General features: G+C 42.3%; 1 protein-coding gene across 3 annotated transcripts in view; it reads right to left on the reverse strand.

Moving 5' to 3' along the window:
• SLC20A2 (solute carrier family 20 member 2) overlaps positions 1-15,134 on the reverse strand; it is a 717,641-nt gene extending 702,507 nt beyond the window's left edge. For 2 of the 3 annotated variants that reach the window (XM_044059039.1, XM_044059044.1), the window contains exon 1: positions 15,000-15,134. The gene's annotated coding sequence lies outside the window, so the exon portion shown is untranslated. Of the gene's footprint in view, positions 1-14,732; positions 14,948-14,999 lie in introns of those variants that run through there. The other variant, XM_044059042.1, reaches the window with a different exon arrangement.
• Between the last annotated feature and the right edge of the window lie 587 nt (positions 15,135-15,721).

Consider the following 15,721-nt stretch of genomic DNA (forward strand, 5'->3'; position numbering starts at 1 on the left):
TATCCCAAACTGCTGTGCAAGAAAGCTGAGAAGTATGCTGTAATGCAATTAAGTGAAGTGATGCAGAGAAATACCTTGTATCTGATGCTTTACATGAACTTGATCATTCATGATTAGCATCTCTCCTGAAGTGTTAGAAAGCAAAAAAAAATCACAGCTCTTATTTTTCTAAATAGCCCACGCATCTATGAAATGTGCAGCTCGCTTATAAGATAACTGGAGAAAGGGAAATGGAAACTGTGAACACGAAACATATATCTACAAGCAAAGTGTGCACACGGACACAACAGTATTTTTAACTGTCTACCTAACTCTCACAATTATAAAGACTAACATTTTGTTGACTAATTAGTTTCAACTAGCCATCTATACAGTCATAACTAAATTACAGGTAAAAGAAACTCACTAGAATACAATAATACTGGTAGAATACAATACTGGTGTAGTATGAGACACTGACAGATACAAGATATTAAAGATTTATAACAATATACATTTTAGATTTATAACAATATACATTTTATCTTTTGTGCCCCTGTGGGAGTGGTTACTGACTTGAAACTGTAGTTTTATTGGCCATTTTGGGTCAATTCCAAAACTCCTTCATCTTCCTCTCTTAAAGGACAACCGCACCCTCAGACTCAAAAAACATTTATTTCATCATGGTTTGGTGTTTCCTACATTTTAACAGCACTTGAATGTAGCCTAATGTCCTTAGGCACTGATTTGCCATGTTGTGAATAGAAGAAACTAATGCAATGGCCTATCCATTTTGAAATAGTCTGTTTTGAGATAGCCTTTCCTTGTGATCCTGCAGCATATGCCACTAAAAGTTGCTCAGTCTTTCTGAAAGCTTTAGTTCTGTCCAAGTAGAAGTGTAGCTGTCTGTGTATGTCCAAAGAATGCAGAAGTCTCTCACCCTTGTTCTGTGGGTTTGGATAAAAGGTAGGCAAGTGAATGATTTGGTTAAGGGCCACACTGGACACCACCTTAGGCATAAATGTCGGGTTTGTCCTCAGAGAAACCCTGTCTGGATGGAAAATGATAAAAGGTTCCACAGCCATGAGTGCCTGTAACTCCGAGACTCATCTTGCAGAGGTTATTGCTAGGAGCAGAGCTGTTTTCCAGGATAAGAATTTTATATCAGTTGTTGAGGCTGGCTCAAAAGGAGGCAGTATGAGTTTTTCCAAGACATAAGTGAGGTCCCATGCAGGTATTGGTGCTCTCCTTGGATGTCTTATGTTTTTGGCCCCTCTGAAGTACTGCCTTATTAAAGAATGAGAAAAGATATGTGGTTCTGTATTGTAATGGGCTGAAATGGCAGAGGCATGGATCTTAATTGATGAAAAGGATAGGCCTCTGTCCAGCATCTCAGTTAAGTATTGTAAAATCTGAGGAATGTTTGCAACAAACCTGTCAATTCCTTGTGCCTGGTTCCAAGCACAGAATCTCTTCCATTTTTCTGAATAAGATTTTCTGGTACTGGGCCTCCTGGCCTCCAAAATAGCATCCATCACAGCTTTGGAGAGAGGAGTGTTCTGAATGGCTACATTATCTGCCATGCTGCCAGATTTAAGGTTCTGAGTTGGCTGTGCAGGATCTGATTGTTTTGTTGGGTCAGTAAGAGAGGAATCTGAGGCAATGTCCAGGCTGGACCTTGAGACAAATTCTTTAGGATTGGGTACCAGTGCTGGCGTGGCCAGTATCATTTTTGGCTTCTCTTGTCTGACCTTTAGGAGTACCTCGGGGAGGAGAGGCAGTGGAGGAAAGGCATATACTGTTAGGTTTTTCCAGCTGAAGGATAAGGCATCCACTTTCCATGCTTGCTTGTGATAAGTGTTTGTGCAGAATCTCTGTAATTGGCAGTTGTGAGGGGAGGCAAACAGATCTATGTCTGGGCATCCCCATTTCCTTGTTATCATGCTGAAGACTTGTGGATCCAGTTTCCACTTGTGGGGATCCATGAGGTTTCTGCTTAGTTTGTCTGCCAGAGTATTTATCTTTCCTGGCAGGAATTGTGCTTGCAGGTGAACTTGATAAGTCAATGCCGTGTCCCACAAAGTCATGGCGCGTCTGCAGAGGGGGTAGGAATGTGTGCCTCCCTGCTTGTTTATGTACCACATGACTGTAGTATTGTCTGTCTTTATCAGTAGTTGTCCTGGATGAAGTAGATCCTTGAAAGCTGTCAGGGCATTTTGAACAGCTAGCATCTCTTTTTGATTGATATGAAGATGCATCTGGCTTGCGGGCCATGTGCCCTGAATACATTTTTCTGCCATGTGGGCGCCCCAGGCGTAATCTGATGCATCCGTTTTTAGTGTCTGCCTGGCTGTGGGTAAAGTGAATGGCTGTCCCTTGTTGTGGTGACAGGCCTGTGCCCACCATCGAAACTCCTGTTGCAGGCAGGGAATGAGGGTAATTAATGTTTCCAGGCTGTGGCAATGTTGAGTCCAAACACTTTTTAGATACCACTGTAGTTTCCTCATATGCAGTCTGGCATATGGAATTAGCAGGATGCAGGATGCCATGAAGCCCAAAGACTGCAGAATTTTTCTTGCAGATAACTGGGTCTTTGTTGCCAACATTTTGAAGTAAGAAGTCAGTTGCCTTTGTTTGTCTAGCGTGAGATAAGCCATCTGGGCAGTTGTATTTAAGCTTGCACCCAGGAATATTATCTCTTGAGAGGGTACTAGTTTTGATTTATTTTCGTTTACTGTGTATCCTAGGCAAATTAGTAATCTTTTTACAAACACCAGATGCTTTAGTAGAATATCCTTGTTCTCTGCTTGAATAAGGCAGTTGGCCAAGTAAGGATATATTTGAATTCCTCTTTGTCTGCAAAATGCAATTACTGGTGCCAGGCATTTTGTGAAGACACTGGGTGCAGTAGATAAGCCAAAGGGCAGTGCAGATAATTGGTAGTGCATTGAGCCAGCTATGAATCTGAGGTATCTTCTGCAAGATTGTCTGATTGGGACATGCAGGTATGCCTCTTTTAGGTCCAAAGTTACAAGCCAAGCCTAATTGCCCAGCATGGGCAGAAGCTGCTGCAGAGTCAACATTTTGAATTTTGGAACGTCCAGAAATGTGTTTAGAATAGACAGGTCCAGTATTAGTCTCCAGACTTTGGGTATCAAGAAAAGTCTTGAGTAAAATCCTTGTCCCTGCTCTTGCTGTGGTACTCGCTGAATGGCCCTCATGTCCATGTGGGATGAAACTTGCTTTTGTGCTTCTGCCCATTGATTGTATGGCAGGTCTGGCATACCTTTTGCCCTTGGCAGGGTGTGAAAGTGGAACCTGTAGCCCTGAGACACTGTATTCAAGACACATTTGTCCTGGGTGATAATGTGCCAATTTTGTGAAAAAAGTGCTAGTTTTCCCCCTAAGGGGTTTGCCAAAAGATAAGTGCTTGGTGCTGGCAGAGGAAAGTCATTGGGACTGTTTCCTGTATAGCTGTGATTTGTCTTCTCCGCTTTTGGAGGTAGAAGTACCCCATTGTTTAGATCTGTATGAGCCTTGGGGCTGGAATCTGCCTCTGGGGCATCTGTATCTGCCTCTTTGTGGCCTGTCTGACACCAGAAAGGACCAATTCTTTGTGGGCCAGTTCCTGCTAAATCTGGGTGGCTGCACCTGTAAGAAATCCTTAACTGTCTGCATGGACTTTGCTTTGTCCTCCATTTTCTTCAACACCTCCTCTGTTTTAACACCAAAGTATCATGCTGTAATGGAGCGTCTAATAATTTTGCTTTAACATGATCAGGCAGATTCTGTTCCTTTAACCAAGCATGCCTCCTAATGACAGAACCCGTAACAGCAGCCCTGCAAGAGGCCTCCAGAGAATCAAAACCACATTGCAAAGTATGCCTTCCCACTTGTTCAGCCGCATGCAATAAATCCTGCATTTCCTTGTTTTCTGCACATTCAGAATTTGTTAATATTTTCTGTTTAAGCAGTGACATTAAGTATTGCTGATATTTAAGCATATGAAATTGACAATTTAAAGCCCTCTCAGCCACGGTAGCAGAAGTGTAAACCTTTTCCCCCATCTGTCCAGTGCCCTTGAATCCCTATCAGAGGGGATAGGGTTTGTTGCAGTGGAAGCCATGACCCCTTTGGGACCCTGAGAAATAGTTTCTGGGTCAGCAGCAGGGTTTTTATAAAGAAATTTATGTGAATCTGGAACCCTGTAGCATCTGTCTGGCTTAACAGGTGCAGGGGGTAAAGAGTCAGGAGACAGACCGGACTCTGAAAATACATCATCTACAATGTCTAAAACAGGGGGGATAGCAAGAGGCCTGTGCTGAGGTAGTAAAGGAAAGTCTCGGAGCCTTTTCTTAGATTCTGAGTAGTCTTGGCTCTCCCAGTGGAAGTGCTCCCTCATGGTATACAGGGTTTCCCCAAAAGAATAATCCTCAGGAGGAGAGGCTGAAGGGATAGATTCTTCAGCAGCAGAATCCTCATAGGGAGGAAGAGAGTATTCCTGTTCAGAAGAAAGTCATAAACTATATCAGGCAGCACAAAATAGGACAAAGTGCATTCAAACAGGGGCTGTGTGTAGAATTACATTTTGAATTCACTAGGAAGACTTATCTTACCAAAGAAGCAAAAAATGCAGACGAAAATGCAGGCAATCCAAACTTTTCAGTCGTCCCTCAAACAAATGCAGTTGACAGGATACACATACAATGAAAATGAGTTCCACACACCACATGGATTTTATTAGGTTGAGTGGGCTGGGTAAGGCAGGTCTGACATCACAATGTGGGAGGAACACTGGCTCTTCTATACAGCATGCAAATCAGGCAGGGATTACGTCACTTTGGGGGAGGAAACATCCTGATAGCTAGAGCAAGAGCAGATGGCAGATGTGACATCATAATTTCAGAGCCAGCTACAAGTTTTTCAAGTTGGTTTGCAAAGTGAAACAAAAACAGTATAGAAAGCTAGGAAACAGAACAGGGAAAACAGTTGAGGGGGTTATTTTTTAAAGCTGCAAGGGTGATTTTTTTTAAGCTTTATCAAAGAACAGGGACTGGAAGAGTCAGCAGGTTGGGGAATCTGCTTTAATATCCTCTTGTTTTCCTTTAAAACCTGGTTGCCTCATGGTTTTGGCATCTTTTCAGGCTTGTTGGCTGTTGGTGAAGCACCCACCAAGAGGAGAAAACGCTGAGAGAAGAAAGGAGCCACTTTTGAGATTTTAAGTATTTTTCCTCTGTTTATTTGCTAAGTTTTTCTGCATAGCCGCCTATTTTGAGCATTTTCTGGCTTGTTAAACTTAATTTCTGCATTAGTAACTGTATTTAGAGTACAACCTAGAGCGGTTTACTGAATTTCCTGTTTGCACTTATTTTTAAAATTGTTTTTTTTTTCTCAAAACTTGCATTTTATCTGTCGTTGGCCTAGCACTCTTGTGTGGGGTCATTTACTGCACTGTTATAACTTGTTGATACTTGTGAACCTCTGCTATCTCTGAGAAAACAAAAAAAAAAAAAATCTTGCTTTTTTTCCCACTTTTCTGAGATTTAAAAAAGTTCAGTTACAGGCTTGCTGTTCTTGAACTGTTTTGTAAGTTTCTGTGAGGCCATTTTTTGCTTGGGCTAAAGGGAAGTCTCTCTCTTGATCAGTGGCAGTGAAAAACATTGAGCACCCTGCCTGCCCCTGTGGGAGTGGTTACTGACTTGAAACTGTAGTTTTATTGGCCATTTTGGGTCAATTCCAAAACTCCTTCATCTTCCTCCTCTTAAAACCGTTTTTTGCGCAGTTTTGCGTGTTTTTGTGCATAGCGCAACAGCGGGCAGCGCCACCTAATTGGGTTTAAACTATTCCTGGCTCCACAAAGTCTGCTCTTCACCTTTTCCCTTAGAACTGCTCTATCTCTCAATTTAAACACCATATTCTCATTCTAAGGCCCTTCACTGGTCCAATTAAGTAATCCTACAAGTTAGCACTATTAAACCATAAGCACTACTTACTCATACTCTCTACGATTACCCTGTCCTCTATTGGTCCGTCTTAAATTCAGTTTCCCTATATTACTCTAGCATGTCCAAAGGTCAGTCAATGGTTTCCTCTCCAGTCCAGCTGGTGAATCTGGGAATTTTGAGGCAATGTTACAACTGTCTCATGTACACGGACAACCCTCTCCTCCTCCAAACAGGTTCAAATATATGAGAGAGGCTGGAGGCTGAGCTCTCTCATCTCAAAACTGGTGTAACCAGTCAGGAGGAGAAGGTAACCTCACACAACACAATTCCAGTATCACATAGTCCCACCACATCAGCGAACCAAACACATAAATACACAAAAACATACTTGGAGGCTCTAAATAAAAATCTACCTAAGCAACAGAGACTTCCAAAGTAGACATCCAAGCAAATGCTACCTCAAAACACACACAACACATAACCCACAAAGTCAGTGTGCCAAGCAGCCACAGCCCTTAAGGCTGAATAACACACCTGATACTCCTGTTATAGGTGACTCTATTGTCAGACACACTGACGTCCCGCTCACCAGGCTGAATAAAGAGAAGGTCACGGTGAGCTGCCTGTCGGGTGCTAGGATCAGACACATAACGCAAGCACTCAGGTCACTCCAAAGCAAATACAAATATGACTCAGTCATTGTACATGCTGGTGTGAATGACCCGAGACGTACCTCCCTGGACTACATGAAGAGATATAGAGGAGCTCTCTGATCATGTAGCCCAGGCTGGTATGACCCTGACCTTGAGCAGCATCTTACCCTCACCTAGAATGATGCCACAGTACAAAGACAAAATGATCGATTTTAACAATTGGCTAAAATTTTGGTGTCATTCGAAGGGGATCCAGTGTCTGTCAGCCTGGGATGACATGCTCGACAAGCCACGTTGCTTCGCTAGGGACGGCTTGCACCCGTCACCACTGGGCTTTCAGATATTGGCAAAGGCTCTTGCCACCCCCATAGTGCCTTTTTTAGGCAAGGCTCAAAAGTCAAACCCACCCCCATAGACAGCACAAGGAACAAGAAACTAAGGGTAATGCTGCTAAACGCCAGAAGTCTTAACCTCAAGATGCACGCACTCGAAGCTCTCCTCAGTATGGAGAACATCGATATCTGTGCAGTGACAGAAACCTGGTTCAAGGCTCCAGAGAGCACCCCAGCACTACCAGGCTATACCTCATATCATGCTTTTCGGCCCAAAAACCCGGACCGAACCACAAAAGGAGGGGGAGTTTCCATATTTAATCAAGGATATCCACACCTCCAGGTTAGTGGCATTGCATGAAGTATCGGAGACCATCCATGTGCAACTAACAGTGGGCAAGACTGCTTTTCAGTTTATAGCATCCTACAGACCACCCTCTCAAAGTCAGGAATCCCACTTGGCTTTCCTGAAAACATTGGAGAACATGAAGATCTCTCCAAACATCATTATATTGGGCGACTTCAACTACCCAAACATTGACTGGGAGCACTACTCAAGCCCCAGCACCTTAGCCCAAAAGGTTCTTGGAAATTATAAACTCAAATGCTATGGAACAATAAGTCACCACTCTCACAAGAGGGGACAACATACTAGACCTGATCATTACCAACATGGGGACTCCATGCTCCACACCAGAAGTATATCCCTCATTGGTAAGATCAAACCATAAATTAATTTCACTGATGTCCACATCCCGACCCCACCCCCAGCCCAGAAAACCACAGTGAAAAACTTCTCAAAAGCGAAGTGGAATCCATCAAGGCCCCAGGGCCAGTGGAAACTATGGCCCAAACTGCAGAATCCTATATAAACGCATTCTACGGACATCTCCAGGAATGCATGGATCATGCTATCCCAAACAAAACCAAGACCCAATCATCCAAAGGCAGGCATCCAGTCTGGTGGACCCCTGCCATAAATAAACTGTACAACAGAAGGAGGAAGCTACAACATGATAGAGCAAAATCCCTAATAGGGAAGGCATCTCTGATCAGTACTAGCAAAAAATTACGATCCCTCATAAAACACTCCCAAGGCCAGCTTCGAGAGAAAAATTGCACAGGACACCAAAGACAATCATAAGGCTTTTTTCAGTTATGTTAAAAACCTGGGATGCAACTCTCAGACTTGTTCCGAGTGGATTCTAAACGACAAAAAATACACTGAACCCACAGACATCGCCAATATCCTGGCAGACAGGTTCAGTGCAAACTTCTCCCCCCGCTCCCCCCAAAAGAGCAAGTATCTATCCCGGCAGAGGGCTGCCTCCCAAACATCTCAGATGCTCAGGTGAAGGCTGCCCTCTTCAAAGCAAAAAACACCGCTTCCATGGGACCAGATGGCATCCCAGGTTGCGTCCTACATGAACTCCAAGAGGAACTAATCCCTCAAATAAAACAGCTATACAATCTCAGCCTCACTACAGGATACGTGCCCACGGAATGGCGTACAGCAACAGTGATCCCACTACACAAAGGTGGAGCCTCTACGGACCCTGGAAACTATCGCCCCATAAGCCTGACTAGCTTAGTCTGCAAGGCTATGGACAGGATCTTCATGGAGCTCATAAACAAAGACATTGGGGACCTACAGACACTAGATCCTACCCAGTTCGGCTTTGTCAAGGGCAGATTCTGCCTTTTGAACCTGTTTGACTTCTTCGAAACAGTCACCAAAGCCATAGATGAAGGGAAAGTAGTCCACACAGCCTATCTGGACCTTGCAAAGGCATTTGACACAATACCCCACTCAGGCATCATAGATAAGCTATCCAGCTTAAATATAAACCCCGATGTCACAAGATGGGTCGCAAACTGGCTCAAAGACAGAACCCACAGAGTGAGAGTTGCTGGAGCCATGTCAGACTCGAAACCGGTCACAAGTGGCATCCCACAGGGTTCTGTCCTGGGACCACTCTTGTTTGGTATATACTTTTCCGAGGTGCAGACAAACGTGGGAGGACTATGGCTCACCAAGTTCGCAGATGAATGCAAACTGGGCGCCATAATCAACTCTCCTGCTGACACAAACATCTTTCAAAAAGGTCTCTCAGAGACAGATAACTGGTGCCAGCGCCATGGTTTAAAGCTAAATGCCAAAAAATGTATAGTCATACCCTTCGGCAAAAACAATGTGCCCACAAATTACCACATAGGCGGAAACCCATTAAGTACAGAGAAAGTTATTAGGGACCTGGGGACCCAAGTTGCTAGCAAACTCTCCTTTGAAAACCACATTGCCAAAGTGGTTAGAAAGACCTTCTACATAGCCCACCTCATCACGAAGGGTTTCACATCTAGATCAAGAGAGGTAATCGTGCCCCTTTATTCATCCCTCATCAGGCCCATCATAGAATACAATGCCCCTTTTGGGATGTACCTTACCTGACACCTGCAGCAATTAGAAAGACCTCAAAAGTATCTCACCAAGAGGATCAAGGGTCTCAAACAGATGCCATATGCTGCTCAGTTAAAAAAACTCCAGCTCTACTCAGTTGCATACCGCCTACTTCGAGGCGATCTATGCCTGACATACAAAGCTATGTCAAATCCAGAATTAATGGACATGCTCCACCTCAGTAAATCTAAATCCCTTAGAGCCACACGCTCGAGGGACTTGAACCTCAGCACAGAAATAAATAGAACTTGCTGGAGGGACAGGTTCATAACCCAGAGGCTCCCTTCACTCTGGAATAGAATTCCAGTTCATGTGAGGCAGAGCACCTCACCGAATCTCTTCAAGACGAATCTCGATAAGTGGATGGGGGATTGTAGGTTTGTCCCAGGGATTACTCCTGTGTCACTATTAGACAGAGGCACAGCAAACTAAACCTTAAAAAGGGCACAGTATACTCAAATCAAGGGGTGGCGTAAGCCATACAGAATCGGGCTAGGCTTATAATTGCCCCACGGCAGATAGCCTAGTATGAACCTATGAGAGAGAGTGGCCATTATAAGCTTGCATGAGAAGTTATTAATCTAAGGATTATGACCCCAGCTGCCTACGGATACGTCAAGAAGCACCTCTTATTACACCACAATGAATGCAACTGTCAGAATATTTCGAGAGACTTCTATCATCAAATGAAATTTACTTGAAGGGATGGTCTTACTTATAGCCACGCCAACACTTTTGTGAAAGATGTAATGAAATTGGAGTATGCCAAATGGGTACAGGATTCCACATACAGACCTTTATAAGCCAACATCATTCGTGCATCTTACACTTTTATGGTCTCAAACTTTAGTCTTCACACTCCTACTGTTCCTATAACCAACCCATACAAACTCATCTCCATCTTTTGCCAGCTAACCTTTTCTGAATTTCACAAAGCTAACACATCTTCCTTGTAAATACTACGCATTCTTCTATCACGAGACACATATTGTGCAGATAAAAACAAGGCTACCACATACTTACAGTAATCATACGCATTACTGCAGATCTTTATAGTAAGCTGTTTTTTTTATTTCTTGATACTGAAAGACAACAATCTTATCTGCGATAATGTCCGATAAGGGTCTTTGGATTAGTGCACTTACCAAGTTAACAAATGTTAACTAAATAAAGCCAAACTACATTACACTATCCAGAATTTTCTCCTCAAATTACAGCACACCTTTGGGATAGGTACTGTTAATGAAAACTTCCAAGTTTCCAGGAGACATCTCTAGGACAAGAAGAGTGCAAATATTTGTGCAAGAAATACTGCGACGAATTCAAACATTTTAAAAAAACTTTGAGTGGCTATCTTCTACTCCCAGACTACCACACATTAAGAACATTAAAGCAAGCCCTTTTAAAAATTAAGGGTATCCAGACTATTAATTAAATGCGGACTAACTAACTGTAATGCTATCCTCCCATCACTCCTGGGTAAATGGGGGAAGAGCTGAGTACATCTGCAGAGAGTGCGCCCCCTTACAATAACAGAACATGGCGTGCCATGTTCTAGTGTTAAAACATATCAGATGATTTTGCATCTCCCTACTAGATATGAGTTTCTAAGTAAATCCAAGATAATCAAGATTTGCAGAAGTCATCTACAACTGCGTCGACATTTTCATATGACTTGTTTTTGCAGTGGTTTATTTTAATGATAGAATCACTTAAATCATTACATACAGGGTTGCCTATGATATCTGTCCATCTAAATTCTAAGGTCGGAAAGGATCCAGGCCCACTGGATAAGAAATCAGATCTGGAATGGGATCCAGGACCCAAGGAGGGCACCTTAGAAGAGGCCAAAGAAAGGAGAACCACACCTGGTGACGCCAAGAGGACAATGAGGACCTGCTGGAGAGACAGGTATGTATCCCAGAGACCACCCCTTCTCTAGAACATGCTCCCCCCATCCTTGTGAAGCACAGTTCCTCCCTAACTCAATTTAAGTGCAACTTGAACACTTGGATGGGGAACAGGAAATTCATCCCTGGCTTGGCACCTGTCTCTAATGGACACAGGCAGCCTGTAAACGGTTCATCTTCCATGCTCCAGCTTTTAAATGTTTCATCTCCCACATCCCTGCTTTCACTTATCAAGGGTATCAATACTTGTCAAAGATTTCAATTGCATGGCTAGACTTAAAAAGGTTCAGGTGGTCTTTAGATTAGTAAACACTTGTGAACCTATGAATGGTCAAGCCATCTTTTAAAGGACTCCTGACATACTGTTTTCCTGGACTCAAAGCAACTCTGCCAAGGTCAACAGCAAAATAAGAGTTAAAAAGTCACTCACTTGGGGGTCAATAACTTGCATCACTCTTACCATATCAACAACCCTTATAAAAACACACTTTAAGGACCACTGTTTAACTGTCGATAAAAAAAAAGTTTCAGAATAGGAAACTTCTTAAAGTTTGAAGTACAAGTTGACACCTGAAAAACTCTTATGTAAGAAACCAGAAAATAAGGAAATGCAGATAAGAACAGACACAGTACGTACATTTGTATACTTTTGCAATTTTTCAGTGGATAACTTGTTATCTAAAATAAACTATAATTTGTTCACATAACAGGAGACTTGCAACATCTGATTTACATTCTGTGCATTATACACTGCTGGGGCCTCTGTGATATATAAATATTTTCTGCATCACCATCTTTTTGCAACTTTGATTTACTAAACATAATTTATCCACTAGGAACAATAAAGTAATTACAGCCGCTGTAATGTGCAACATAAGTGAAGGGCAGTTTCTTACAAATCATAAGGACTAAAAGGGTAAGACTTTGCCAGTCTCCGTCAATTTTTTTTTTTTTAAGATTCAGCTTTATTCTCTTCAGTGTATCTGTACAAGCCCAACTTGCTGGTATACAGTTTTTCCCAAGATATGACTCTTTTCTACTCTAATGAAGTTTTCAGTTTGCCAAGCCACTACACTGAAAGGATTTTTATGCACCTCCTCACCCCAGCATGACCCCAACTAGCACTTAAGGGGTAAGCATCCAGTGGCTTAGTAAAGATACTCCTACCCATGCAAACCACACAACAATTTAACAGCCCTTGTACATTGCAAGCAGAATGTTCCACTGAGTTCTTGGTAAGCAATGGAGTCTAGGACAAGGACATTACCAAACCCTATGAGAAGTGAAAAAGGAAGTCTCCTTTGTTCCTCTCCCTCTCACTTGCTGCTTTTAAAACACAAGATGCTAGATGAACCTGGGTGTCGGACAGCATAGGCTGATGACGTGCCTCTGCGTTAGCAGGCTTGGACCTAGCTCTTTAAAACTTTCCCAGGTCAACGTAGTACAGCTACTATTAGAACCTACAATTACAATAACCTCTGCATGGACTCAACTTCTTTTTTCGGCTTTTCCCGGTTAAGGGTCTCCACAGCGGATCACCTGTAAACTCATGATCAGCAGTGGAGTTTTACGGTGTCGAGTTGCCAACCTGGCACCCAACCTTCCACAGAAAGCACACACACACCTAGGGCCAATTTAGAGTGTCCAATCCACCTACAGCATGTCTTTGGGATGTGGGAGGAAACCCACACGACCAAAGGGAGGACATGCAGACTCCGCACAGAAGGCACCCCAGCCGTGGATCGAACCAGAGAACCTCTTGCTGCGAGACGACAACACTAACCGCTGCACCACCGTGGCCACCCTGTAAAGTCATCTTGTAATGTTACCATATAAACAATACAAGCAGCTCAAACACACAGTCCAGGTTCACCGAAATCCAGGCAAGCGCCCTCGGCTGCAAGACAAAGTGAACCACTCCCTTCCACACACAAATCCATTGAATAACCAACCATCAACCAATCAAAATCCACATATAAAAAATGTAAAAAAAATAAATTACACACACACACCTACACCCATCCACTACAAGCCCTCAATTTCAAAACACCGGAAATAGAAATTGTCAACTAATGACGCATTTATATTTTGCTTGTATTATAAAAAATGTGTCAGAACCATCTTCCAAGAACCACCTCCTCATCCCAAACAAAAATAGGAGTACCAACATTTAACTGAAGAGTGCAGGAAATGTGCTGGGTGGAACTTGAAGAAATAACAAATCAAAGCAGTCAAAGGGTGACTGTAACCATATGGAAAGCTCCTCCCCACAAGGGAAAACTGCAGCAAAACTATTACAGTAATACGCATTTCTACTTTGCTTTACAGAAAAGGTAAGCATAGTTGCTTACTGAGATAATGAAGAGTGAACCATCCAAACTGCCTCAGAACTGTTAAGCTGACAAAATAAACTTGTTGTAATCATTAGTAAAAAATGACTTGCTGTAATCATTTAGTAAAAAATGAAATTTAAGGGAGTCAGCTACAGCCAGAAAGATAAAAATTATGCACAACACACAAATTCATATCCTAAACAGGGATAAAACTATCCAAACTTACAGTAACAACAAAAAGGTAGACTACATGACAACTCATACCAATATAAAAATAATTAAAAACATCTTCAGCACCTGCATTAACATATACGAGACAACCTCCCAAGTTAAAACTTTTCAGTAACAAGATCGGAATTTACAAGCCATAAAAATTGTAAGAAACCCATTCAAGTACAGTAATCGACTTGCGTACATCTGACTTCGATGCCCAACCTCACCTGCGTTTTGCAAGATTTTGTTAATTGAGAAAAGTGGTTGTTGGCACGTCATTACCCAAGTTTGTTTGTGAGCAAACAGTCAGATGTGATTCTACAACACCAGATATCAAGTTGAAATAAATAAATCTATAAATACACATACAGTAAACACAGCTGTATAGCCAATGTTTCCCCAAGTGAAAAAATAGGAGTGCTTCTGTAACAGTACTTAATCGCTCAGAATTAGCATTTTAAACAATCTGCAGTGCATATGTCAAATAGGACTAGAAACAATACACATGAAACGATCGGTAATTCATCCACTCGCCTGGTCTATAAGTGTAAACCAGGCAACTTAAAAAACACACATCAACAGAGGTTCCCCCACAAGTACGCCTGATCTCACTGCTACAGGCTTACATTTCACTACGGTCTCTTCATGGACTGCACTTTTCCCAACTAAAGCAGTGCAATTTTGAAAAAAGGAGGGGGTTGCAGAATGACAAACTTGGGTAATGACGTGCCAACAACCACTTTTCTCAATTAAAATAAAATGCACACAAACAAATAAAATACTTGGTACTGACATTGCTACGCTGTCACTGCCCGGCTCAGTGTCGTTGTACTACCTTACAAAAACAGAGGAAATGAAGGCAGGCGCTGCAACTGGTGTACGTTTAACAAATTAATTTGTAATCATTACCGGGTGGTTTTAATGCAATATCTCACAGTTGCTTCGTATCCTTCTCTTAAGATTACGACTTTAAAGAGGCAGTAAGCCAACACAAAATGCAAACCATTCGCTTGTCAGTCACTACAAATTACTGTCCGAATTTGGTTTCACTAGGGGTTAGTGTCTCCTCCCCGTTTACAGACAAAGACGCGTGGTACAATCCAGCAAAACACATGTACTATTAGTGTGCCAAGTTGCCAACAATGTAACGCAGAGAAAGGCTTCCATACCACATACCTGAAAGGCTATAATTCAGTTTACATCCACAACAAATGATTGAGACGGGATGCTACTATCGCTAATTCCCTGACAAACGAAGCCTTACACACCATTCAATCATACACTCTTACTCCAACCCACCAATAAAACACAAGCCTATCATCCCATAGAACGCCACGGACACATGAGACTGCCATCAGTCCTGCCCAATCACGTGTTGGTTTGTTTGGTCGTAGTGGCCATGCGACTCAGCTCTTTGCTTTCATTGGGCAAAAGGGAATACGTTATGGGTTGGGTTTGCACGCCCACGCATATTATAAATATTTTGGGGTTCTGAAAAGTGGATAGTGTTGCATTTTAAACTGGATCTGGTTATAAATTAAATATTTATTGAGCAAAACAATAGGAATAGTGATAATAGTTTGCATCCAAAATTGTTGTACTAGTAAAACTTCGCCCTTAATAAAAAAACTAATAAAGACGCAGGTTACGTTAAGACCAAAATGATACGTATATATTTTTGTGCAATTTATGGATAAACGTCTCGTTTTCTGACTGAATATAGAAAATTATTTGTCCATTGGTCTGTTCAGGATTGTAAGTGTGGGAGTAGGCTGCCTATGTTTTCCTAACCTTAATAAAATGGCTATTCATCCTCTACAGACGTAGAGAGGCATGGTAGATTTTAGAGTCCAAAGTGCCAAGTCAGATTATTCGCGGTACACTGTCTTGATGAGGAT

This window comes from Protopterus annectens, chromosome 17.part0 (assembly GCF_019279795.1).
Source record: "Protopterus annectens isolate FY-2018-M chromosome 17.part0, PAN1.0, whole genome shotgun sequence".
NCBI classification, from domain to species: domain Eukaryota; kingdom Metazoa; phylum Chordata; order Ceratodontiformes; family Protopteridae; genus Protopterus; species Protopterus annectens.